We start from the raw sequence: 27,047 nt of genomic DNA on the forward strand, positions 1-27,047 counted from the left end.
ATTTGATCATGAAACTGGTCGTTGGTTTCGGTCGTTATACATCTGTCACCATCTTACAATGCTGTGATTGCAACAATACCTAATCCTCCATGAATAGTACACATGGCCTTTGAAACTCTAGTTAAAGGTCATATCCATGTTTGCATATGAAACTGGTCTGTGGTTTCGGTCACAGGCACTGTATTGTATCGTATTGTTTATAAGGGTGAGGATACCTGCAGTCAGTTTAGACTGAAGATATCACTTAGTTGAGTGATGAAACGTATCTGTCAATAAACGTTGTATCCAGATAAACGGACTCAACCTTCTTTGACATACAGTGATGCTTGATAGTTTGTGAACCCTTTAGAATTTTCCATATTTCTGCATAAATATGACCTAAAACATCATCAGATTTTCACACAAGTCCTAAAAGTAGATAAAGAGAACTCAATTAAACAAATGAGACAAAAATATCATACTTGGTCATTTATTTATTGAGGAAAATAATCCAATATTACATATCTGTGAGTGGCAAGTGTGTGAACCACTGGAATTAGCAGTTAATTTGAAGGTGAAATTAGAGTCAGGTGTTTTCAATCAATGGGATGACAATCAGGTGTGAGTTGGCATCCTGTTTTATTTAAAGAAAGGGATCTTCCAAAGTCTGATCTTCACAACACGTTTTTGGAAGTGTACCATGGCAAGAACAAATGAGATTTCTGAGGACCCCAGAAAAAGCGTTGTGGATGCTCATCAGGCTGGAAAATATTACAAAACCATCTCTAAAGAGTTTGGACTCCACCATTTGTACACAGCCAGACAGACTGTGTACAAATGGAGAAAATTCAAGACCATTGTTTCCCTCCCCAGGAGTGGTCGACCATCAAAGATCACTCCAAGAGCAAGGCGTGTAATAGTCAGCCAGGTCACAAAGGAACCCAGGGTAACCTCTAATCAACTAAAGGCCTCTCTCACATTGGCTAATGTTCATGAGTCCACCATCAGGAAAACACTGAACAACAATGGTGTGCATGCCAGGGTTGCAAGGAGAAAGCTACTGCTCTCCAAAAAGAACATTGCTGCCCGTCTGCAGTTTGCTAAAAATCACGTGGACAAGCCAGAAGGCTATTGGAAAAATGTTTTGTGGATGGATGAGACCAAAATAGAACTTTTTGGTTTAAATGAGAAGCGTTGTCAAAGAAAGTCAAAGTCCTGACCTTAATCCAATCGAAATGTTGTGGAAGGACCTGAAGCGAGCAGTTCATGTGAGGAAACCCACCAACATCCCAGAGTTGAAGCTGTTCTGTACAGAGGAATGGGCTAAAATTCCTCCAAGCCGATGTGCAGGACTGATCAACGGTTACCAGAAACGTTTAGTTGCAGTTATTGCTGCACAAGGGGAGGGGGGGGGGGTCACACCAGATACTGAAAGCAAAGGTTCATATACTTTTACCACTCACAGATATGTAATATTGGATCATTTTCCTCAATAAATAAATGGCCAGGTATAATATTTTTGTCTCATTTGTTTAGTTGGGTTCTCTTTATCTACTTTTAGGACTTGTGTGAAAATCTGATGATGTTTTAGGTCATATTTATGCAAAAATATAGAAAATTCTAAACGGTTCACAAACTTTTCAAGTACCACTGTACATCCAAATCAACAAAGGAATGACTTCACCACAAGAAGATCAATGTTTAGGAATGGCCAAGCCACAGTCCAGACTCGAATCCAACAGAAAATCTCAGGTGACCTGAAGACAGGGCTGTGCCCTTGTAATTTAACAGATCTAGGTCATTTTTGCAAGGAAGAGTGGGAAAATATTGTCAAGCAAAGATGTGCCAAGCTGATACTCTTACCCAAAAAGACTGAGTGCTGTAATAAAATCAAAAGGGGCTTCAACAAAGTATTAGTTTAGGGGTGTGCACACTTATGCAAACAGGTTATTGTATGATTTTTTATTATTATTTTTTTCCCTAAAAGTTTTTGGTTTGCTTTTCACTTAAATTTTATAGTTTGCAATTTCGCATTAAAGGTGGAAAAAATTCTAACATGATTTATCTTGGTTTTATTTTTTTTACATCACAAAAACCTGCCATTTTAACAGGGGTGTGTGGACTTTTATATCCACTGTAACTATTTAATAATGTAAATAAATACAAAACGATATGATTTATTTCCTAAATTGTGTGTGTGATATGCGATCAAGCTGCTGCAAACAGACAAGGATACAGTAGATGACTCTCCTTATATGTAATCAGTATTAGATTATCAAAGCTACATTTGTACTTGCAATGCAATAATCCTCCATAGAAAGTAATTATAATATTTGTAACATCAGAATGAATCATTACAAGGTGAAATTTTCTTTCCTACTCCAAGGGGGAAACATTCTATTATTAACACCGTGGGTTTTTAATATTTTTTCCTCAAGTTTAATGTGATTTAAATGCTTTAGGTGATTGATTTTAAAACTATCATGGCCCCTGATGTGGTAGAAAAAATAGTGAATTGGTGGGCATGCTCCACAGAGCCTTTTGTGAAATTCCTCTTCTACGCTTACATAAATGAAGATGAGAAAAGAAAACTCCAAACCTAATCTAATCTAATGTGGAATCCAGTCTAGTTGAAGATGAGGCTTGCAAATTTGATGGGTTAAATATTGTCCTTTGACTGCCAGCCCTTTGACTAACAGATTTAATTGGAAATTGTAGAGAGAATGGTGTACGAGAGAGACACTTGAGACAGAGTCTTTGATGCAGCCACAAAAGGCTGCAGATGACACACAGCTCTGAACCGTGTTGTGTATGGAGAGGGCTGAGACGGAGATAGGGGAAAGGACAGAACGACTGAGAGAATAAGGAGACTTTGGAGTCCGACTGACCTATTTCAGAGGGTTGTGAAGGATGGACTGGATGAGAGAAGCTTGTGCTGATTAAAAAAAAAAATCCCTCTTTCTTTTAACCATTTAGTCCTCTCCTCTGAATTGAATCTCACCCCTTCCTTTTCTGCCTGTTCTCGTTTGGTGCCTTTCATGGCTGGCCTACAGAGGTAGAACAGTCTACCAACCATTTGAAAAACCCTAAGGAGGCTTTTGGTAATAACTCTATTGATGTTGGTTCTATCTATGTTAATTGATGTGATACGTCTATTAATTGCTATCAGTTAAGTGATTTAACCACAAGGGTGGCACAAAGGCCTTATGCTCAGCTTGAATGCCTCACAGTAAAAGAGGTTTTCAGTGCCAGCCTTTCTTGTGTGCGGTGTCCATGTGTTTACATGGGGTCAGTAGTGGGGTTTCCATCAAGCTAGTTTATGCAAAATTTTATGCTTCAAATGGGGAAAAGCGGATTGGAAACATCAAATTTCGAAAAGAAACCCCAAATATCTCAAAAACGCTTATATGCTCACTTGAGGTTGTTGTTGTTTTGTTTTTTTTCTCCCCAATTGTATCCGGCCAATTACCCCATTCTTCCGAGCCGTCCTGGTCACTGCTCCACCCCCTCTGCTGATCCAGGGAGGGCTGTAGACTACCACGTGCCTCCCCCGATACATGTGGTGTCGCCAGCCGCTTCTTTTCACCTGACAGTGAGGAGTTTCACCAGGGGGACGTAGTGCGTGGGAGGATCATGCTATCCCCCCCCCATTTCCCCCTCCCCCCCGAACAGGCGCCCTGACCGACCAGAGGAGGCGCAAGTGCAGCGACCAGGACACATACCCACATCTGGCTTCCCACCCGCAGACACGGCCAATTGTGTCTGTAGGGATGCCCGACCAAGCCGGAAGTAACACGGGGATTCAAACCGGTGAGCCCTGTGTTCATAGGCAACGGAATAGACCGCTACGCTACCTGGATGCCTGCTTGAGGTAGTTTTTGATTTTGTCGAACAATAATTCACGCACTAAAAGGGTGATGGCGATGCATTTGAAAAATTAAAAATGAAATGCGAGTAGAAGTTCATCCCGTGATCAGCTGCTTCTTCATATTAACTCATCCATCTTGTTGTGGGTCTCAAAGTATGGACATATGATGTAGGACACACAAAACTATATTCAGGGTTTAATTCATTTCAATGGATATGATGGAAACGCAGCTAATTTGCTTTTTTTATGACTTTAGAGAAGTTTGCTTAAAATTCACTTGACTGTTGAATGGAAACATGGTGTGCGTGTGCCAGATGCATTTTAGCTGAATTAGAGACTGTGAATGGCCCACAGACGACTGTAACACATGTCCGGGGTGCTTGGCATTGCTTAGCATTGTGGTTATTTCCATTGGACATTAGGCACACGTGGGTGGACAACACTATTGGAGCACAAGCAGAGAAAGCGCTGACAAATCGGTAAAGATAGCAAACATAACCCACACGCACATAAATAAAAACAAGAGACATATTCTCCTGTAAATCACAGACACCGTGTCAGCCAGCCCAAGAGGAAACGGTGTGGAGTGGGTTTCAAACTAATGTTTTGGAAGAAACCCCAAAATCTTGTTTGTGTAAAGCTATTTGGACTGTAAACCTTGTCCCGAGAGAGCAAGAAGGTATACAGAATACAGTAAGCAGAGAGGAAGACTAACTGTCCGCAATACTAGTACACTGTCCGTCAAATCTTAGCAGACTAGTGCAGCCTTGAGCCAAGCTAAACACAAGGTTGGACAGACAAGGTGACTTCAGATGGCTATCATGTCAGCTACTGGTTTGGGGATAGGGCCATCATTCACGTGTCTGTTGCCATGGCTTTGTGCTTTGCCATTGCTCTGTGTGGGAGTTTAAGGGGTCTCTATAGACAAAGGCACATATTCCCACTTAAGATGTCATTTATATGCTGTGAAGGCATCTCAAAAATACTTATTATCTGTTCACTAGGCACTCTGTTAAGATTCATTCATTCATTCATTATCCAAACCGCTTATCCTGCTCTCAGGGTCGCGGGTAGTCATTGGGCGGCAAGTGGGGAGACACCCTGGACAGGCCGCCAGTCCATCACAGGGCCGACACACACACACACACACACACACACACACACACACACACACACACACACACACAGACACACACACACACACACACACACACACACACACACACACACACACACACACACACACACACACACACACACACACACCTAGGGACAATTTAGCATAGCCGAGTCACCTGACCTACATGTCTCTGGACTGTGGGAGGAAACCGGAGCACCCGGGGGAAACCCACGCAAACACGGGGAGAACATACAAACTCCACACAGAGGATGACCCCCAAGGTTGGACTACCCCGGGGTTCGAACCCAGGACCCTCTTCCTGTGAGGCGACCGCGCTAACTACTGCACCACTGTGCCACTATGTTATGATTCATGCGATTAAATATATATATATATATATATATATATATATATATATATATATATATATATATATATATATTTTTAGACGTCAGTCTTTGCAGGTCATTGATTCAGTCTCATCAGACATTTGATGACATTGCTGAAATTGGTATTTTAGACATTTATACTCGATAGCAACTTCACAATGTCTATCCAGACTCACTGCCAGAGAGATTAATTGTATGCAAATGTTCTTTTTCTTTTTGCCCTTGTCTGTGTGACTTTGGTTATCTGCCTGGCTTTCTGTTATTTTAATAATTTGGACCATTTCTCTGTGGGCAGCCCCATCATTGTGGAAACACACTTGTACATAATGGTTCAATAGATCAATATATTAACAGCACCAATTTTAGAGGTGGAGCAGAGTATTCTGTATGAGTATATTTATCTATCTTTCTGTCACAAAGAGAGAGAGAGAGAGAGAGTTTTTTAATTTCAAAACAAGTTTTTAACAACAAAAAAAAAACAAAAAAAAACGATGACATCTTTTTAAGAATATGAACAATATTTGTCAACTTACAAGCAAGTACTTAACATACATCGTCAACATTCCCAAAAATCATTCAATATTCAATTCATCATTCAATTCAATAATCGACATTCAATTCAAATAACATTCAATTCAAATATCAACATTCAATTCATCATTCAGATCAATAATCAAATTTATCTATCTTCTGTCACAGAGAGAGAGAGAGAGAGAGAGAGAGAGAGAGAGAGGGAGAGAGAGAGGGAGCGAGAGAGAGAGTGTGTGAGTTGAGTGAGTGAGTGAGTACAAAGTGTCTTACCAACTTGAGGCTTGTCATCAAATGAGAGCAAGGGTTCATTTTACATTTTGGATCTGGTGAACACACACCAAAAATGTGGTTATGTTCAAAAGAATCAAGCAATGAGTAATGTCTCTGTTGATGGCATTGTGAGATAGTACAAAAGGGTTAAAAACAAAAACGGGAAGAAAAAAAAAGAACACCTGACCCAAGCTGTGACATCTGTAGCATAGCATGTAGAGTGACCATGAAATCTATTAGTGTTAGAAAAAGAAGAGCTGCTCTGCCAGATACAATGTGTAGATCAAAGGTCTAAATCTCACTTTTAGTTTGAGTCTCCAGCACAGTTGCTTGGAAAACTTCCCGTGATTCGATGACCCATCCCTAGTATTATTCTGGACTTTAAAAACTGATATTCTACCACAGGTGTCTGAAAAACACCAGCACACTCCGAACATCATGCACGCATCAACGGTGTCCAAGAGGATTTAGCCCACATACTCAGTCACACATGTGCGAACTGGAGTTGGTTCTTTGGCGCTGCACCACAGCTATTCACTGCTCCTATACAATAGGATGGATGGGTTAAATGCAGAAAACAAATTTCAATAAAGAGGCTAGCATATAAAAATGAAAAATCTCCCTCTCACCCTTTTTCGGGTGGTATGTATCTTCCTCAAGCTCGGGTCCTCTACCAGAGGCCTGGGAGTTTGAGGGTTCTGTGCAGTATCTTAGCTGTTCCTAGGACTGCATTCTTCTGGACAGAGACCTCAGATGTTGTTCCTGGAATCTACTGGAGCCACTTTCCCAGTTTGGAGGTCACAGCCCCTAGTCCTTCTATTACCACTGGGACTCCTGTGGATTTCACCTTCCATCCTATCTAGTTCTTCCCTCAGCCCTCGGTATTTCTCTAGTGTCTCATGCTCTTTCCTCCTGATGTTGCCGTCACTCGGGATTGCTACATCGATCACTACTGCTGTCTTCTGTTCCTTGTTGACCACCACAGTGTCTGGGTTGTTAGCCAGCACCTGCTTTTCAGTCTGGAACTTGAAGTCCCACAGGATCTTAGCTCTGCCATTCTAAACTGTCCCATTTGTACTTGGGTACTTCCAGTCTGTATTCAGGACAGATATTCCTGTACACTATCCCAGCCACTTGGTTAGGCCTTTCAGTGTACGCTTTTCCAGCTAGCATCTTACACCCTGCTACTAAGTGCTGGACTGTCTCAGGGGCATCTTTGTACAGCCTGCATCTTGGGTCTTGTCTGGTGTGGTAGACCCCTGCCTCAATTGATCTGGTCCTGAGTACCTGTTTTTGTGCTGCTATCCTTTGTGCAGTCCTTCAGTTTAGCCTTTTCTAGCCACTGGTAGGATTTCTTGATATCAGCTACGTCTTCTATCTGTCGATGGTACATCCAAGGGGCTTTATCTTCCATGATACCACCTCTTCTTCTTCCTCCTCACTCTCCGTCTTCTGCTGCCTGAGGTACTCACTCAGCAGTTCATCCTGGGGGGGCCCTCTTTCTGATGTACTCATGGATGTCCCTTGTTTCATCCTGGATAGTGGCACCTATATATACACTCACCGGCCACTTTATTAGGCACACCTGTCCAACTGCTCATTAATGCAAATTTCTAATCAGCCAATCACATGGCAGCAACTCAATGCATTTAGGCATGTAGACATGGTCAAGACGATCTGCTGCAGTTCAAACCGAACATCAGAATGGGGAAGAAAGGTGATTTAAGTGACCTTGAACGTGCCATGGTTGTTGGTGCCAGACGGGCTGGTCTGAGTATTTCAGAAACTGCTGATCTACTGGGATTTTCGTGCACAACCATCTCTAGGGTTTACAGAGAATGGTCCGAAAAAGAGAAAATTTCCGGTGAGCGGCAGTTCTGTGGGCGAAAATGCCTTGTTGATGCCAGAGGTCGGAGGAGAATGGCCAGACTGGTTCGAGCTGATAGAAAGGCAACAGTAACTCAAATTACCACTCATTACAACCGAGGTATGCAGAAGAGCATCTCTGAACGCACAACACGTCGAACCTTGAGGCAGATGGGCTACAGCAGCAGAAGACCACACCGGGTGCCACTCCTGTCAGCTAAGAACAGGAAACTGAGGCTACAATTCGCACAGGCTCACCAAAATTGGACAATAGAAGATTGGAAAAACGTTGCCTGGTCTGATGAGTCTCGATTTCTGCTGTGACATTCGGATGGTAGGGTCAGAATTTGGCGTCAACAACATGAAAGCATGGATCCATCCTGCCTTGTATCAACGGTTCAGGCTGCTGGTGGTGGTGTAATGGTGTGGGGGATATTTTCTTGGCACACTTTGGGCCCCTTAGTACCAATTGAGCATCGTGTCAACGCCACAGCCTACCTGAGTATTGTTGCTGACCATGTCCATCCCTTTATGACCACAGTGTTCCCATCTTCTGATGGCTACTTCCAGCAGGATAACGCGCCATGTCATAAAGTTCGAATCATCTCAGACTGGTTTCTTGAACATGGCAATGAGTTCACTGTACTCAAATGGCCTCCACAGTCACCAGATCTCAATCCAGTAGAGCACCTTTGGGATGTGGTGGACCGGGAGACTCGCATCATGGATGTGCAGCCGACAAATCTGCAGCAACTGCGTGATGCTATCATGTCAATATGGACCAAACTCTCTGAGGAATTTTTCCAGTACCTTGTTGAATCTGTGCCACGAAGGATTAAGGCAGTTCTGAAGGCAAAAGGGGGTCCAACCCGGTACTAGCAAGGTGTACCTAATAAAGTGGCCAGTGAGTGTATATATATATATATATATATATATATATATATATATATATCCATCCATCCATTATCTGAACCGCTTATCCTGCTCTCAGGGTCGCGGGAATGCAGGAGCCTATCCTAGCAATCATTGGGTGGCAGGCAGGGAGACAACCTGGACCAGGCCATCCCACTGGGCCAACATACACACATACACACACATTCATACATAGGGACAATTTAGTACGGCCAATTCACCTGACCTACGCGTCTTTGGCAGAAACCAGAGCCCCCGGAGGAAACCCACGCAGACATGGGGAGAACATGCAAACTCCACACAGAGGACGACCTGGGATGACCCACCAAGGTTGGACTACCCCGGGCTTTGAACCCAGGACCTTCTTGCTGTGAGGTGACTGCGCTAACCACTGTGCCAAAGTGCTGCCCCATATAGGGAACAATACAAGTTGTTACTCAGGTAAAAATTCATTTGTTGAAAAAAATAATTCCTTGATTTAATCCAATGTCTTTTTAGTGGCTGTTTGCACTGAATGTCCTCTATCTGTGATGTGTTGTGTTGCATGTCAATTATGAATAAAAGAATATTTGCTACATCTAATGCATCTTTCATACTTTTATTTCATGGTAACCTTTATCATCTGTTGACAGCCAGCCCATGTATAGGATGAATCTAGGTGAAGGCTGACAGAAATTGCCAACTACCTGGAAACAGCCACTGTTGCTCTGAGCTCTGCTGCCTATTACAATGCACCTATTAAGCTAACATCTGCCTTGGCTCGTTAGTTTAACAATTAGTGTATATGAATCATTTTGGCATGGACCTGCCTTGCATCATGGAAGGATGTGTGACTGGTCTAGAAATACACAAATACTTTTTTTTTACATTCAATATTGAAATCCTGAATCCCAAATGAATGAATGATGCTGAATTTGGAGCTGCCAAGGAAGAGGAGAAGAGGAAGGTCATAGAGGAGGCTATATGGATGTGGTGAGAGAGGATATGCAGGTGGCTGCTGTGACAGAGGAAGATGCGGAGGACAGGAAGAGATGGAAATGGATGATCCGCTGTGGCGACCCCTAACGGAAACAGCAGAAAGTAGTAGTAGTAGTAGATTCAATATTGAAATCCCTGTATTCAAGTGGTCAGTAGCTCATTGTATATTTAGAGTTCCATGGGGTTTTGAAACAATTCCAAGACAAGGTGCATGAAATTGATGTAAATAAACCACACAATGGACTGCAAAATTGTTATTTTCAGTGCACTTGTGAACATATGGCAATGAGATGTGATACACTTCTGTCATCAGACAGGTTCCCTATTATAAATACCAGATCTCCACATTCACCTTTACTGTACAAAGTCTGTTGATATTTTTCAAAACAAATGATTCATACTTCCCTGACACTATCAATCATTTCTGACCCCCTAACAAAAAGTTTTACTTTGGCTTGCACAATGTTGCCGTCAGCAGTCTTGTGTAATCCGCGGACTTGACAGGTCTGTCACTCTCATTCGTTTTTCACATTGTAATTGGATTCAAAGAAGGAGAAAGACAATTAATCATAAAAGAGGTTGAAGAGTAAGCAAAAGAATAGGCAAGAGAGTAATTAGTCTACAAAGGCGCTATTGTTTACTCCCTCGTTGCCATTGGAGGGGCTTTTCTCAGCTTTACACCAACAAAGAAGGGCTGGAAGTAAAAGTTGGGATACTTACGAGGATGCACTCGCTATGGCTGATTTAACTCTGTAGCGTTGTACGGATGGCTCAGCAGGGTGAATTTGCATTGTCAGTGTTTCCCTTCCTAATCCCCATTCTTATGAGGTTACCTGGTTTACAAGCAAGTTTAATAAGCGTTCCCTCGTTATGATCATATACGCACACTATAAGCTCCTTTTGTGCAGAATCAAATAAATAAATCAACCACTGAAAGGAGGCTCCTGTTTGGGAAAAGAAGAGCTGGTGTATTGCGGTGCAGCAAGCTGGAGAGATCCAAGCTGCATATTTGGCTACTTGTCACTACTGCTTGGTGGATTTGCACACATCCACACAGGGAAAAGGCTGGCTCGAGCTGCCCAAATCTTTGTTTAATCCCTTGTTGCATTGGGTGCTTTTGAGAAATAGCAACATCTAAAAAAAATGTATCAATGCTGCACAGTGTACAACACAAAATTAAAGTGGGACGAGAGTCTAAAAATTAAATATGTAGAATTTTCTCAGAACGTACTTGCCGGTAAAACCTGGTGAAGATCAGGTTGGAGGGGAACTTGCAGCAGGTAAGGAGCAGATTAGGTTTTTCTTAGCATGATGTCATCCCTTTTAAAATCATATAATAGACATGTTGTTTTAATTCCGGTGTGCAGACTAAGGACCAGTGCAATGACACACTCTAATTGCAAACATAGCAGTTGTTTATTGCGCGCCACTGTTGACATAATACACATTCAGCTAACATGCTCTCTTCTACGCTCTCTCTCTTAAAACGGGTTTTCTTCGTCACCCTATCTTTATTACAATTTCAAAAAAATTGACAAGCAAACAGTGCCCCTGTAGCGCTGAGCTTCCTTCCTTCTGTGTCAGTTTACTAAAACGAAGAAGGTTGATGTACATCTTATATGTGCACACATGAAACCAACTAAATAAAATGACAATGAGGTTAAATGTAACTTACTATCCCTTTTTTATTGATTATGTCTTTATGATTCAAGATAAGCATCCGTGTACTAACTACACTTGCCAAAAGAGCCAGACCTGTAAACTATTCAGCTATTCTATACTGCTCCCTAGTGGTAATTTATGTCTGGTGCAAGGTTGGGGTGGTATCCAAAGCTTTTAAAAGCCAAACGGAAGACCATGAAGCTTTGTGGTCACTCAAGTGTCCGAATCTTGATCTGACCCCAGGAAATAAAAGATAATAATAGAAAGTGGGTCAATGTGGATGGGAGTAACTGGTTTAAAGAGCCTCGGTAACTGTGTCATCACTGCGTGACCCCAGTTTACTGTCGCAGTTTCAACATTGTATTTTGTTAAAGGCCCCACTTGTGCAAGGGTTTTTACTCAGTAGAGATTTCTGTGGGCAATGAGCATATTTAACTAATTGCGGTCGGATTTTTGTTAAGAAAAGACCACTTTCCAATTTCCCCTCGGGGATGAATAAAGTATTCTGATTCTGATGCCCTTGTGATGGCCTGGCGGCCTGTCCAGGGTTGTCTCCCCGCCTGCTGCCCAATGACTGCTGGGATAGGCTCCAGTATCCCCATGACCCTGAGAGCAGGAGAAAGCCGTTTGGATAATGGATGGATGGATCGATGATTTCTATGATCATTCCACTCCTGAGAACTGAAAGGTTCTTTCTGAAAAGAAAATATATTTAGACTAAAACTAAAAATGTGACTAGGTAGTGCATACTTGTTGTCTATTGACTGTGTACTCTGCTTCAGCTGAATTCAGGGCTACTACAAATTTCGCAGGTAATTTGAATTATAAGCAGAATATTTATATTTGATGAATGAACTGGATGACTTATATTCTGCAAAGAATCACAGAACGTAGCCTATCAATCCATACATTATCCAAACCGTTTATCCTCAGGGTTGCCGGGATGCTGGAACCTATCCCAGCACTCACTGGGCAGCAGTCTAGCCTGTCTTTGTTGCTATATACTATTCATGGGAACATTATTCTCATGTGACACACACCAAATGTAATATTGCAAATGTATTAGCAATGTAAACATACAGGTTATGATGTGATGTTGACAACATGGTTTGGTCCGTAGACCCACGCAATGAGTCTCGCGCCCCCGCTGGCACATGAAGAAACCTAGAATTTTCTCCGAACCAATCATCTTCCCTCTGACATAACTTCGTCCAATTAGACGCATTCTCCTTGGACGGTCTCCCTTCAGTCATGGTTGATTAACCAGTTTAAAGCTGCTTTACAAGCCTTCGACCCCCTGTACTGTCTTTTCTCCCCTCTTGTGGGCTCTTTGTATATACACACACACACACACACACACACACACACACACACACACACACATATATATGTATATATATATACACTACCGTTCAAAAGTTTGGGATCACCCAAACAATTTTGTGTTTTCCATGAAAAGTCACACTTATTCACCACCATATGTTGTGAAATGAATAGAAAATAGAGTCAAGACATTGACAAGGTTAGAAATAATGATTTGTATTTGAAATAAGATTTTTTTTACATCAAACTTTGCTTTCGTCAAAGAATCCTCCATTTGCAGCAATTACAGCATTGCAGACCTTTGGCATTCTAGCTGTTAATTTGTTGAGGTAATCTGGAGAAATTGCACCCCACGCTTCCAGAAGCAGCTCCCACAAGTTGGATTGGTTGGATGGGCACTTCTTGCGTACCACATGGTCAAGCTGCTCCCACAACAGCTCAATGGGGTTCAGATCTGGTGACTGCGCTGGCCACTCCATTACCGATAGAATACCAGCTGCCTGCTTCTGCTCTAAATAGTTCTTGCACAATTTGGAGGTGTGTTTAGGGTCATTGTCCTGTTGTAGGATGAAATTGGCTCCAATCAAGCGCTGTCCACTGGGTATGGCATGGCGTTGCAAAATGGAGTGATAGCCTTCCTTATTCAGAATCCCTTTTACCCTGTACAAATCTCCCACCTTACCAGCACCAAAGCAACCCCAGACCATCACATTACCTCCACCATGCTTAACAGATGGCGTCAGGCATTCTTCCAGCATCTTTTCATTTGTTCTGCGTCTCACAAACGTTCTTCTTTGTGATCCAAACACCTCAAACTTGGATTCATCCGTCCACAACACTTTTTTCCAGTCTTCCTCTGTCCAATGTCTGTGTTCTTTTGCCCATCTTAATCTTTTTCTTTTATTGGTCAGTCTCAGATATGGCTTTTTCTTTGCCACTCTGCCCTGAAGCCCAGAATCCCGCAGCCGCCTCTTCACTGTAGATGTTGACACTGGTGTTTTGCGGGTACTATTTAATGAAGATGCCAGTTGGGGACCTGTGAGGCGTCTGTTTCTCAAACTAGAGACTCTAATGTACTTATCTTCTTGCTCAGTTGTGCAACGCGGCCTCCCACTTCTTTTTCTACTCTGGTTAGAGCCTGTTTGTGCTGTCCTCTGAAGGGAGTAGTACACACCGGTGTAGGAAATCTTCAATTTCTTAGCAATTTCTCGCATGGAATAGCCTTCATTTCTAAGAACAAGAATAGACTGTCGAGTTTCAGATGAAAGTTCTCTTTTTCTGGCCATTTTGAGCGTTTAATTGACCCCACAAATGTGATGCTCCAGAAACTCAATCTGCTCAAAGGAAGGTCAGTTTTGTAGCTTCTGTAACGAGCTAAACTGTTTTCAGATGTGTGAACATGATTGCACAAGGGTTTTCTAATCATCAATTAGCCTTCTGAGCCAATGAGCAAACACATTGTACCATTAGAACACTGGAGTGATAGTTGCTTGAAATGGGCCTCTATACACCTATGTAGATATTGCACCAAAAACCAGACATTTGCAGCTAGAATAGTCATTTACCACATTAGCAATGTATAGAGTGTATTTCTTTAAAGTTAAGACTAGTTTAAAGTTATCTTCATTGAAAAGTACAGTGCTTTTCCTTCAAAAATATGGACATTTCAATGTGATCCCAAACTTTTGAACGGTAGTGTATATATATATATATATATATATAGGCATACAGCATGAGCTGGCACATCTGGAATGTGGCTGTCTCGGTCATATTTTTCTACATACATACATACATACATACATACATACATGCATACATACATACATACATACGTATATACATATGTACATACATTCTATATAAACGTCATTATTATTATTCAAAACTTAATTGCAGACTCAGGGTCCATAACAAAGACAAATAGGTAAAAGACAAACCCCAGACAATACAAAGAGTAAACACAATACATAACATAAATGGAACAAACCATTGTGATGAAAGGGCGGGGGATCGCGATCTTTTGACACTTAAATATGCACTACTAAGTGTCTATAATCAGCACAGGTGCTTTCGTTGTGCATTAGTAATATTATTGAAATTACAGTTATGTTTATAGTGATATATTGGGGGGGATATATCATATTTTCCCAGGATGGGGGGGGGGGGGGTTGTGTTCCCTCCGGGATTTCCGCCTGGCTACAATGATTGCGCATAGACAGTGCTATCTTAGTCATACAGAAAAGCCTGTAGCGACAAGGATGGGATTCCAACACACACGTGCAGAACACAATGAATTAGCAGTTCATCGCCTTAACCACTTACATCGGAACCTTTGCAGCTTTAAATTACAGCAATAGCCTCCATTTCTGGGGAACACAAAAAAAACTAAGAGGTGCTGAGCTTGTCAAAATGCTGTGTAGTCCGTTGGATGTTCTTGTTTAACCTAGGTACGTATCTGGACATGTTGAATAGAAATGTATCTCATTCATCATACGCGATCGCTTTCCACTAGAGGACATTGCCGGTCGCTTCAATCCAGTGATCATATTTTCAGTCTTGTTGTGTTTTTCACATCATACTCACATTAACGGGTATAGCTCGGTTGTGTAGATTGACAAACAAACTCTCAGGGATAAGATATACTAACTTTACATTGGAGTAAAAACACAATATGTTGTTTGTCACATGGATACTGGAAACTTTCTTCACCATACCCACGTTAGAAAATGTGTCCAAGACATATTCCCACAAGGCTTGTGTAAATGACCCTCTAGTGTCATTGGTTGTTTGTGATTTGATGGACTTTTATTTTGAAAACCGCAAACGGAAGTAGAGACATCAGGCGGGATTCTGTCAGTAATCCTTTGTCATTAAATGAAAATGTGATGCCTTTTTTCTGTAATCTGATGGTATTGATTTCATTTTGTACCTGCTCTATATTTTGCTGGATATAACTCAAACGTTACTCTTTAGAGAGTGGTGATTTCTTTGCTAGTAAACCTGATTTCTAATGCCTGGCTAGGTAACGTCATTCTGTACATTGGGTACTGCACTGCGCAGCATGCATGTTCATTGAAAGTTTATTTTTCTGTAGATTGTGGAAAGAGAAGTTGCATGTTATTTTGGTTAGCCCCCAGTTGGAGAGAGAGAACAAGGTATGTCATATTGTCTTGTTTTCAGTGGGATAGGATTGTGTATTTGTTCTACTGTAGGCTATTTTTCTATGTAACTGACCTAATTTACTGCACTGTTCACGAAAAGCCATTAATGTAAGGAAAATTCTATGTTGATGTTTGGATTGTATATTATTATTTATAAGAGATCTAACAGTATTTTCTGTTTTCTCATTTCAGCTCTTACGTTGTTGATTGTTAAATAAACGCATTAAACATCAGTAAAAAAGAGTACGACCATCTGCCTTCTGGGGACGCTACAGCTTGGTTTGGGGAAAACTTTCAACCTCGGACAGTTGCTGCAGTGACATTAGAACAGTGATTCCATGGCTCTAAATCTTTAACAGTACTGCCGCTTGTCATGAGGATAGATTTTGTAACTGCTAGCACTCTGAGGTCTTCGGTTTCACTAAACATGGATTGTTTTGAATTGAAAGTGAACCTTGCCACAATTGCAAGTATGTAAGCATGACTTCGTTGGTCCCAAAAGTCTCAGTTAAATGCTGACTTCTACGTGGAAGGTATTTTGTCGCTATATGCTCAAGAAAGCCCCCTGTGCGGGTTTTAAGCTGAGTGAACAACTAGTGGGTCAGTGGATTGGAGGAAGATCATGAAGTTTGGCTATAAAATCACTTGTGTCAAAGTCAGGAAAATATGATGGGTCTTGGTTATTGGCTGTGAGCAAAACACTTATGTAGGACTGTTTCGCTTTAGAGCACTCCTCAGTAAGTGTTTGGATAGCTGCAAGCTTGAGCTTGACTGTCAATAAAACAGTGTAAAACCCTTGTAATATTCTGCATAACCTAGTTGTATGCCTGCACAAGTTAAATAGGAACGCATCTCAAACCGGCAAATGCTGAATGAGGTCTCAAAGACTGCTTTCCAAAAGAGGAATTGCTAGTGACTTCAATCTAGTGATCGTGGTTTCAGTTTGGATTTTGGGCCATCAAAACAGAAGCTATGGTGAACAAGTCCCAAGCTAAGAAGTTGCCTTTTGAACAGACTTCCAATTACTCCGTAAAGAAAACCTGTTCATGACTGATGTAAAATTGAAGAGATCCCTCTGTATTGGCCGGGAATCGAACCCAGGTCAACTGTGGTGTATTGGATCGAGCACTCGGTGCTTGATTGTGTTGGACTGTCACCACTACTGAGTTCTGTAATACACTGGTCGAGCCTAGTAGTGTGTGATGTCTCCGTCAGTAAAGATCAGACTTGTGCCGCATCCTCGTCTCCGTGTACTTATATATAATAGTGATTAAGTTAGTAACCCACGAATAGTAACACTACAATAGTGTACATAAGAGAAGTCACAACATGGTGTCAGAAGACGGAGTTACGGTATAATTGGAGGGCGGTACTCCAACGAGTTCGCTGGTAGCTGAGGCAGCTAGCTAACACGTGCTAGCCTGCGCACAAATATGGAACAGTTCAAGCCGCCACCACCGCTGATACTTACCGGGAATGTCGCAGAAAACTGGAGAAGATGGGAGCAGCGTTTCCAGCTGTACATGACCGCTTCAGGTGCGTTGGATAAGGAAGAGACGGTTAAAATAGCCATTCTGCTTCACACCATTGGCGAGGAGGCACTAGAAGTGTATAACACACTCACCGTCATCCCAGAAGGAGACGACGAATCGATGGAGGACGTTCTGAAAGCCTTCAAGGACTACTGCAGCCCTCGGAAGAACGTCGTGTTCGAACGCCATCAATTCTGGTCGCACACGATGTCAGCAGGAATATCGGTGGACAGATTCATCACAGAGCTGCGCCAGAAGACCAAAGACTGTGAGTTTGGCAGACATGAAGATGACATGATAAGGGATAAATTAGTGTTCAGCATGAATGATGCCCGTTTGAAAGAAAGACTGTTACGTGATAATGAGCTTACTTTGCGCAGGGCCGTAGAGATATGTAGATCAGCCAAGCTCGCTAAGTCACAAATACAAGCGATGCAGACATCACATGTTGTCCAAGACGCCTCAGTGGAGGCATTGAAGAAAGCAACAGGGCAAACGCCCACGGGCAGCTGGAACAAGAACAAAACGAGCAGCAAGAGGCATGTAGCAACAACTCTCTGCCACAAGTGTGGAAATAAACATGAGCCCCGTCAATGCCCAGCTTATGGTGCAGTGTGCCACAAATGTGGTAAGAACAATCATTTTTCCAAGGTGTGTAAATCAAGCACTGAAAAAAGCGGCAATTACAAGACAAAGACAGTGCATAATCTAGAAAGTGAAATTGATTCCTTATATATAGGCATGATTGGAAAATACAAAAACAAAGCAGCCCACCAAGCTAAAGGCACTGTATGGCGTGAAACAGCCACGGTCAGAGGCGTAGCAATTAACTTCAAGTTGGACACAGGCGCCGATGCAAATGTGCTTCCTATGCACGTATTCCGGCAGCTACCAGGTCCCGTTCAGTTACGGCCCACAAAGACTGTGCTGATTGCTTTTGGTGGTGCACGACTACCCTCAGATGGTGTTGCATCTCTAGATTGCCGCACATCTAAGCATACGGCTATATTGGACTTCCATGTGTCTAGCCGAGCTGACAAGCCAATCCTGGGTGGAGATGCGTGTGAAGAGCTGCAGCTGGTGAGAAGAGTCGAGGCGCTTGCAGTGGCGTCCCCACAACCAGCAAAACCTCCAGCCACCGAAGAGGAGCTGCTGCAGAGGTATGCGGAGGTCTTCACAGGATTAGGCGAATTTCCTGGAGTTCATCACATACACATTAACCCCAGTGTCACGCCTGTGATTCACGCGTGCAGGAACATACCACTCTCCATCATGGACTCACTAAGAGAGACACTCACAGACTTGCAGAACAGGAAAGTCATAATAACTCCTGTCAATGAACCTACAGAATGGGTGAACAGTCTTGTTGCCACAAAGAAAAAAAATGGTGCGCTAAGGGTATGTTTGGATCCTTGCAACCTGAATGAGGCAGTCAAGCGTCAACACTACTCAATTCCTACACCAGAAGACGTGCACAGCAGGCTAACAGGAAAATCCATCTTCTCCATCCTATATGAAAAGGATGGATACTGGCAGATCAAGCTAGATGAGCCGTCGTCTAAGCTATGCACCTTCAACACGCCGTGGGGCCGGTTCCCCTTCCTCAGACTCCCATTCGGGATCAAATCGGCCAGCGAAGTGTTTCAACAAAAGAACTGTGAGACCTTCGGCGATATCCCAGGTGTGTACATTATAGCAGACGACATGATCATCGCAGCGTCATCAGAGCAGGAACACGATGAAATCCTGCAGAAAGTAATGGAGAGAGCCAAGACCGCACATGTGAAATTTAACAGGGACAAGATCCAGTTTAAAGTTGATACTGTAAAGTATATGGGACACGTCATCACGGCAGCAGGACAGAGAGCTGACGACACAAAGATCAAAGCGATTGTCGACATGCCAACCCCGGAAGACAAACAAAGTCTCCAACGTCTGCTGGGAATGACAAAATTCCTAGTGCAATACATACCAAACGAAGCCTCACTCACGGCACCCCTCAGACAGCTGCTCAAGAAGGATGTAGCGTGGCAATGGTGCCCGCACCACAGCTCAGCGCTAAAGGCACTAAAGACCATCCTCACACAAGCCCCTGTGCTGAGATACTACAATCACAAGCAGCCTCTCACTCTACAAGCAGACTCCTCAAAGGATGGACTGGGAGCCTGTCTGATGCAGGACGACCGCCCAGTGTGCTATGCCTCACGAGCGCTCACCGACACAGAAAAGAGGTACGCACAGATAGAGTTGCTCGCTATAGTGTTTGCTGCTAAGAGATTCCACCAGTATGTCTACGGCAGACCAGTAACTGTCCAGTCCAATCATAAGCCTCTGGAGGTCATCATGCGCAAGCCGCTGAGCAAAGCACCTGCGCGGCTGCAAGGTATGCTTTTACAACTGCAGAGGTATGATCTGAGTGTAACATACACACCAGGCAAGCACATGTACATTGCCGACACACTCTCACGCGCTACAGCTAGCAGAGAAGGTGACCATATTGATCAAAACCCTTGTGATGAGAGAGTTGTGTGTGCCTTGGATGCCACAGATGCCTTGAGCGAGGAAACACTCAGCCAATTAAAGAAAGCAACGGCAGCAGATAGCGTGCTGCAAGCTGTGTGTGAGAAACACAAGAAAGGCTGGCCCATGAAAAAGAAAAGTTTGAACAGAAAACTACACGCCTACTGGGCAGTAAAGGACATTATAAGCATGGAAGATGACATTGTCTTGGTCGGAGACAAAATCATCATACCCCAGAGCTTCAGGAGCACGATTTTGGAGAAGCTGTATCTTGCACACCAAGGAGTGCAGCGCACAAAAGCCAGAGCAAGAAAGTCTCTCTACTGGCCTGGCATGGCACGAGATATAGAGGCAATGGTGGAAAGTGCGTGCATGCCAGCAGCTACAGCCCAAACAGCAGGCTGAGCCACTTATGCCGCATCAGGTCCCAGAACTGCCATGGATGAAAGTCGGAGCTGACATCTTCGAGCTACACGGTCAGTCATACCTGTTGTTAGTTGATTACCTAACCAAATATCCTGAAGTGCTCAACATATCTGACAAAACAGCATACACAGTAATCCAGAAGATGAAGTCTGTGTTTGCCAGACACGGGATTCCTAGGGAGATAGTGAGTGACCATGTCCCATTTGCCAGCTATGAGATGAAGTCATTTGCAGCTTCATGGGAGTTCAAACTCACACACTCCAGCCCAGGTTTTCCCTCTTCAAATGGCATGGCTGAGAGAGCCATAAAGACAGTGAAACATGCGCTGAAGAAGGCAATGCAGACCGGCACTGACCCACATCTGGTGCTGCTGTCACTGAGGAACACACCGGTGACAGGACTGGACGTATCACCTGCACAAATGTTGATGGGGAGAGTTCTACGAAGCACACTTCCGTGCTCCAGTGCTGTGCTGACACAATCAGTCCCACAGCACATTCACAGCAAGATCCGGAACCTGCAGTTCCGCCAAAAACAACGTTACGACTAGCGTGCAAAGCCCCTGCCAGTGTTGACCCCAGGAGACACCGTACACATGCAAACACGGCATGGCTGGGAGCCTGCCGTTGTCATCCGACAGCGAGATGAACCACGGTCCTACACTGTGCAGACACCGGCTGGGAGGATGCAAAAAAGGAACAGGCAGCATCTGAGGAAGATACATCCGAGCCTATTCAGAGACACGGACAGTGATGAACATTTTGACTCAGAGGTACAACCCTCACCCTCACAAGCACCTGTGCCAGTCGACTCACCACCACATGACCTGCCACCACACGACCCTCCTCCGGTGACTACAGGCAGTACACCCACATGCTACACAAAGTGCGGCAGAGCAGTTAGGCGCCCTGCCAGATACAATGACTAACCTCAGGGTTCTTTTGTGTGATCATTCAAGTGTTTATGAAAAAAAAAGAAAAAAAAGAAGGTGAAACAAAGAGTACAAGGTGTGTTTAACCTGAAATGTTGCAAGATTGCTGAATGTTCAAAATGTTTACATGCTAACCACCAGAATGTGAAAAGGAAATGGTTTGTGTTGTTTAATGAGAGTCATGTCATTTGAAAAAAAATGCTATATTAATCATTGAAGTATGCAAGTAGGAAAGACTTGTTCAGTGTTAATGCCATAGTGTTAATGGTTCGGTAAAGGGTCTACTGTTGAAGCAACTGATGAGTAGGCCACATCTCAGTTGTAAAAGAGGGATGTGGTGTATTGGATCGAGCACTCGGTGCTCGATTGTGTTGGACTGTCACCACTACTGAGTTCTGTAATACACTGGTCGAGCCTAGTAGTGTGTGATGTCTCCGTCAGCAAAGATCAGACTTGTGCCGCATCCTCGTCTCCGTGTACTTATATATAATAGTGATTAAGTTAGTAACCCACGAATATTAACACTACAATTGTGTACATAAGAGAAGTCACAACATCAACTACTTGGAAGGCAGCTATGCTCACCACTATACCACCAATGCAACACAGCGGAGGCTATTTGGAAATTTGAATACGCCATGAACACTAACATTGCTGCGTGTTGAACTCTCCTCAGTAGGGGTTCCGATCTACTCAAAAGTCAATGTCAGAGCTTCCAATCGACACACGCTATTATTTGGATCCATGGTGTAACGATCAACAGTCTGGACTTTCAATCGAGTGACCGGAGTTGAAGTTTTGGTGGACCTTTGCAGCTTTAAGTCACAGTCACATTGATATTAGAAGACTGATTCCATGGCCCCAAGTCATAACAGGACAGCTGTGTATCACGAGAATCGATTTTGTAACTGCCCGCTGTCTTATTTTGCTGAGGTCTTCAGTTTTGTCTACATAAAGGATGGTTTGAAATTTAAATAACACCTTATAATAATTACAAGTGTTCGTCAGTCCCAAAAGAGTCCACTGAAAGTTGAGCTCTACGTGGGATGCCTTTTGCTGCTGTATGCTCAATAAAGCCCCTTGTGCAAGTTTTTGCAGTGCAAGAGATTAATGGGGCAGTGGACTAAAAGAAGTTCATGAAGTAAGGAGATAAAATCACTTTTATCAAAGTCAAGAAAATGTGATGAGTCTCATTGTTTGGCAGTGAGCAAAATACTTTTTGTACTGTGATGTAAGCCATCAACAATACTTGATGTCAGCTTGGTAAGAGTTATGTGGTGAGAATGTGGCAAAAACCCTGTTTGCTAAGACAAGGTGGCCGAGTGGCTAAGGCGATGCACTGCTAATGCATTGTGTTCTGCACGCGTGGGTTCGAATCCCATCCTTGTCGCTACAGGCTTTCTCTATGGCCTAAGGAAGAACTTTCTATGCGCAATCATTGTAGCAGGCTTTACGGTGGATATTGCAACCCACGTTCTTACCCGATGAGTAAAATTTCATTCAGTCCCTGAATGGAATATTTTCATGACCTCAGTTTTGAGATGTTTTTCTTGTCTACTCAAAAGTTTCTGTCAGAACTTTCACTCGACAGTGGTGTGTCCACAAGGTTCCATGGTGTAATGGTCAGCATTCTGGACTTTGAATCTGCTGATCCGAATTAAAGTCGCGGTGGGGTCTTTGCAACTTTCAATTACAGTAGTAGTGAAGAACTTTAAGCAAGTTCTAAGTACTGTGCTGTTAAAATAGTGTGGAGTCCTTGTGACGTTTTCGTTAACCCTAGGTATGTATCTGCACGTTAAATAGAAAATGGGCTCAGCTGTTATGAGATGTCGCGAAGGTCACTCTCCGCACGAGGAAATTACTGTTCACTTCTATCGTAGTTTCAGTCTTCTTGGGGCTTTCACTAAAAGTTTCAAGGTTACTGCCAGAAATTTCACTCGACAGTAATGCGTCGATACGGTTCCATGGTGTAATGGTCAGTACTCTGGACTTTGAATCCAGTAATCCGAATTCAAGTCTCGGTGGAACCTTTGCAGCTTTAAATTACAGCAATAGTCTCCAAATCTGGGGAACACAATAAAACTAAGAGGTGCTGAGCTTGTCAAAATCCTGTGTAGTCCGTTGGGTGTTCTTGTTTAACCTAGGTACGTATCTGGACATGTTGAATAGGAATGTATCTCATTCATCATATGCGATCGCTTTCCACTGGAGGACATTGCTGGCCGATTCAATCCAGTGATCATATTTTCAGTCTTGTGTTTTTCACATCATACTCACATTAACGGGTATAGCTCGGTTGTGTAGATTGACAAACAAACTCTCAGGGATAAAATATACTAACTTTACATTGGAGTAATAACACAATATGTTGTTTGTCACATGGATACTGGAAACTTTCTTCACCATACCCACGTTAGAAAATGTGTCTAAGACATATTCCCACAAGGCATGGTTTGGGGAAAACTTTCAACTTCGGACAGTTGCTGCAGTGACATTAGAACAGTGATTCCATGGCTCTAAATCTTTAACAGTACTGCCGCTTGTCATGAGGATAGATTTTGTAACTGCTAGCCGTCTGAGGTCTTCGGTTTCACTAAACATGGATTGTTTTGAATTGAAAGTGAACCTTGCCACAATTGCAAGTATGTAAGCATGACTTCGTTGGTCCCAAAAGCCTCAGTTAAATGCTGACTTCTACGTGGAAGGTATTTTGTCGCTATATGCTAAAGAAAGCCCCCCGTGCGAGTTTTACGCTGAGTGAACGACTAGTGAGTCAGTGTATTGGAGGAAGTTCATGAAGTTTGGCTATAAAATCACTTGTGTCAAAGTCAGGAAAATGTGATGGGTCCTGGTTATTGGCTGTGAGCAAAACACGTATATGTAGGACTGTTTCGTTTTAGAGCACTCCTCAGTAAGTGTTCGGATAGCTGCAAGCTTGAGCTTGACTGTCAATAAAACAGTGTAAAACCCTTGTAATATTCTGCATAACCTACACTCACTGGCCATTTTATTAGGTACACCTTGCTAATACCGGGTTGGACCCCCTTTTGCCTACAGAACTGCCTTAATCCTTAGTGGCATAGATTCAACAAGGTACTGGGAACATTCCTCAAAGAGTTTGGTCCATACTGACATGATAGCATCACGCAGTTGCTGCAGATTTGTCGGTTGCACATCCATGATGCGAATCTCCCGGTCCACCACATCCCAAAGGTGCTCTATTGGATTGAGATCTGGTGACTGTGGAGGCCATTTGAGTACAGTGAACTCATTGCCATGTTCAAGAAACCAGTCTGAGATGATTCGAGCTTTATGACATGGCGCGTTATCCTGCTGGAAGTAGCCATCAGAAGATGGGAACACTGTGGTCATAAAGGGATGGACATGGTCAGCAACAATACTCAGGTAGGCTGTGGCGTTGACACGATGCTCAATTGGTACTAAGGGGCCCAAAGTGTGCCAAGAAAATATCCCCCACACCATTACACCACCACCATCAGCCTGAACCGTTGATACAAGGCAGGATGGATCCATGCTTTCATGTTGTTGACGCCAAATTCTGACCCTACCATCCGAATGTCACAGCAGAAATCGAGACTCATCAGACCAGGCAACGTTTTTCCAATCTTCTATTGTCTAATTTTGGTGAGCCTGTGCTAATTGTAGCCTCAGTTTCCTGTTCTTAGCTGACAGGAGTGGCACCCGGTGTGGTCTTCTGCTGCTGTAGCCCATCTGCCTCAAGGTTCGACGTGTTGTGCGTTCAGAGATGCTCTTCTGCATACCTCGGTTGTAATAAGTGGTTATTTGAGTTACTGTTGCCTTTCTATCAGCTCGAACCAGTCTGGCCATTCTCCTCCGACCTCTGGCATCAACAAGGCATTTTCGCCCACAGAACTGCAGCTCACTGGATATTTTCTCTTTTTCGGACCTTTCTCTGTAAACCCTAGATATGGTTGTGCGTGAAATTCCCAGTAGATCAGCAGTTTCTGAAATACTCAGACCAGCCCGTCTGGCACCAACAACCATGCCACGTTCAAAGTCACCTAAATCCCCTTTCTTCCCCATTCTGATGCTCGGTTTGAACTGCAGCAGATCGTCTTGACCATGTCTACATGCCTAAATGCATTGAGTTGCTGCCATGTGATTGGCTGATTAGAAATTTGCGTTAACGAGCAGTTGGACAGGTGTGCCTAATAAAGTGGCCGGTGAGTGTAGTTGTATGCCTGCACAAGATAAATAGGAACGCATCTCAAACCGGCAAATGCTGAATGAGGTCTCAAAGACTGCTTTCCAAAAAAGGAATTGCTAGTGACTTCAATCTAGTGATCGTGGTTTCAGTTTGGATTTTGGGCCATCAAAACAGAAGCTATGGTGAACAAGTCCCAAGCTAAGAAGTTGCCTTTTGAACAGACTTCCAATTACTCCGTAAAGAAAACCTTTTCATGACTGATGTAAAATTGAAGAGATCCCTCTGTATTGGCCGGGAATCGAACCCGGGTCAACTGCTTGGAAAGCAGCTATGCTCACCACTATACAACCAATGCAACACAACTGAAACTCTTCGGAAATTTGCATACGCCATGAACACTAACGTTGCTGCGTGTTGAACTCTCCTCAGTAGGGGTTCCGATCTACTCAGAAGTCAATGTCAGAGCTTCCAATCGACACACGCTATTATTTGGATCCATGGTGTAACGATCAACAGTCCGGACTTTCAATCGAGTGACCTGAGTTGACGTTTTGGTGAACCTTTGCAGCTTTAAGTCACAGTCACATTGATATTAGAACACTGATTCCATGGCCCCAAGTCATAACAGGACAGCTGTGTATCACGATAATCGATTTTGTAACGGCCCGCTGTCTTATTTTGCTGAGGTCTTCAGTTTTGTCCACATAAAGGATGGTTTGAAATTGAAATAACACCTTATAATAATTACAAGTGTTCGTCAGTCCCAAAAGAGTCCATTGAAAGTTGAGCTGTACGTGGGATGCCTTTTGCTGCTGTATGCTCAATAAAGCCCCTTGTGCAAGTTTTTGCAGTGCAAGAGAGATTAATGGGGCAGTGGACTAGAAGAAGTTCATGAAGTAAGGAGATAAAATCACTTTTATCAAAGTCAAGAAAATGTGATGAGTCTCATTGTTTGGCAGTGAGCAAAATACTTTTTGTACTGTGATGTAAGCCATCAACAATACTTGATGTCAGCTTGGTAAGAGTTAGGTGGTGAGAATGTGGCAAAAACCCTGTTTGCTAAGACAAGATGGCGGAGTGGTTAAGGCGATGCACTGTTAATGCATTGTGTTCTGCACGCGTGGGTTCGAATCCCATCCTTGTCGCTACAGGCTTTCTCTATGACCTAAGGAAGAACTTTCTATGCGCAATCATTGTAGCAGGCTTTATGGTGGATATTGCAACCAACGTTCTTACCCGATGAGTCAAATTTCATTCAGTCCCTGAATGGAATATTTTCATGACCTCAGTTTTGAGATGTTTTCTTGTCTACTCAAAAGTTTCTGCCAGAAATTTCACTCGACAGTGGTGTGTCCACATAGTGTAATGGTCAGCATTCTGGGCTTTGAAT

The 27,047-nt window shown here is 43.1% G+C and overlaps 3 non-coding genes across 3 annotated transcripts; 2 read left to right on the forward strand and 1 right to left on the reverse strand.

Moving 5' to 3' along the window:
- Positions 1-22,776: 22,776 nt before the first annotated feature.
- On the forward strand, positions 22,777-22,858 carry trnas-gcu (transfer RNA serine (anticodon GCU)). The gene has a single exon. It is a non-coding gene; the product is annotated as a tRNA-Ser (tRNA).
- A 3,082-nt stretch (positions 22,859-25,940) lies between these two features.
- trnag-ucc (transfer RNA glycine (anticodon UCC)) lies at positions 25,941-26,012 on the reverse strand. Its single transcript has one exon. It is a non-coding gene; the product is annotated as a tRNA-Gly (tRNA).
- A 708-nt stretch (positions 26,013-26,720) lies between these two features.
- On the forward strand, positions 26,721-26,802 carry trnan-guu (transfer RNA asparagine (anticodon GUU)). The gene has a single exon. It is a non-coding gene; the product is annotated as a tRNA-Asn (tRNA).
- The last annotated feature ends 245 nt before the right edge of the window (positions 26,803-27,047 follow it).

This window comes from Lampris incognitus, chromosome 2, assembly GCF_029633865.1.
Source record: "Lampris incognitus isolate fLamInc1 chromosome 2, fLamInc1.hap2, whole genome shotgun sequence".
In the NCBI taxonomy this organism is placed as follows: Eukaryota; Metazoa; Chordata; class Actinopteri; order Lampriformes; family Lampridae; genus Lampris; species Lampris incognitus.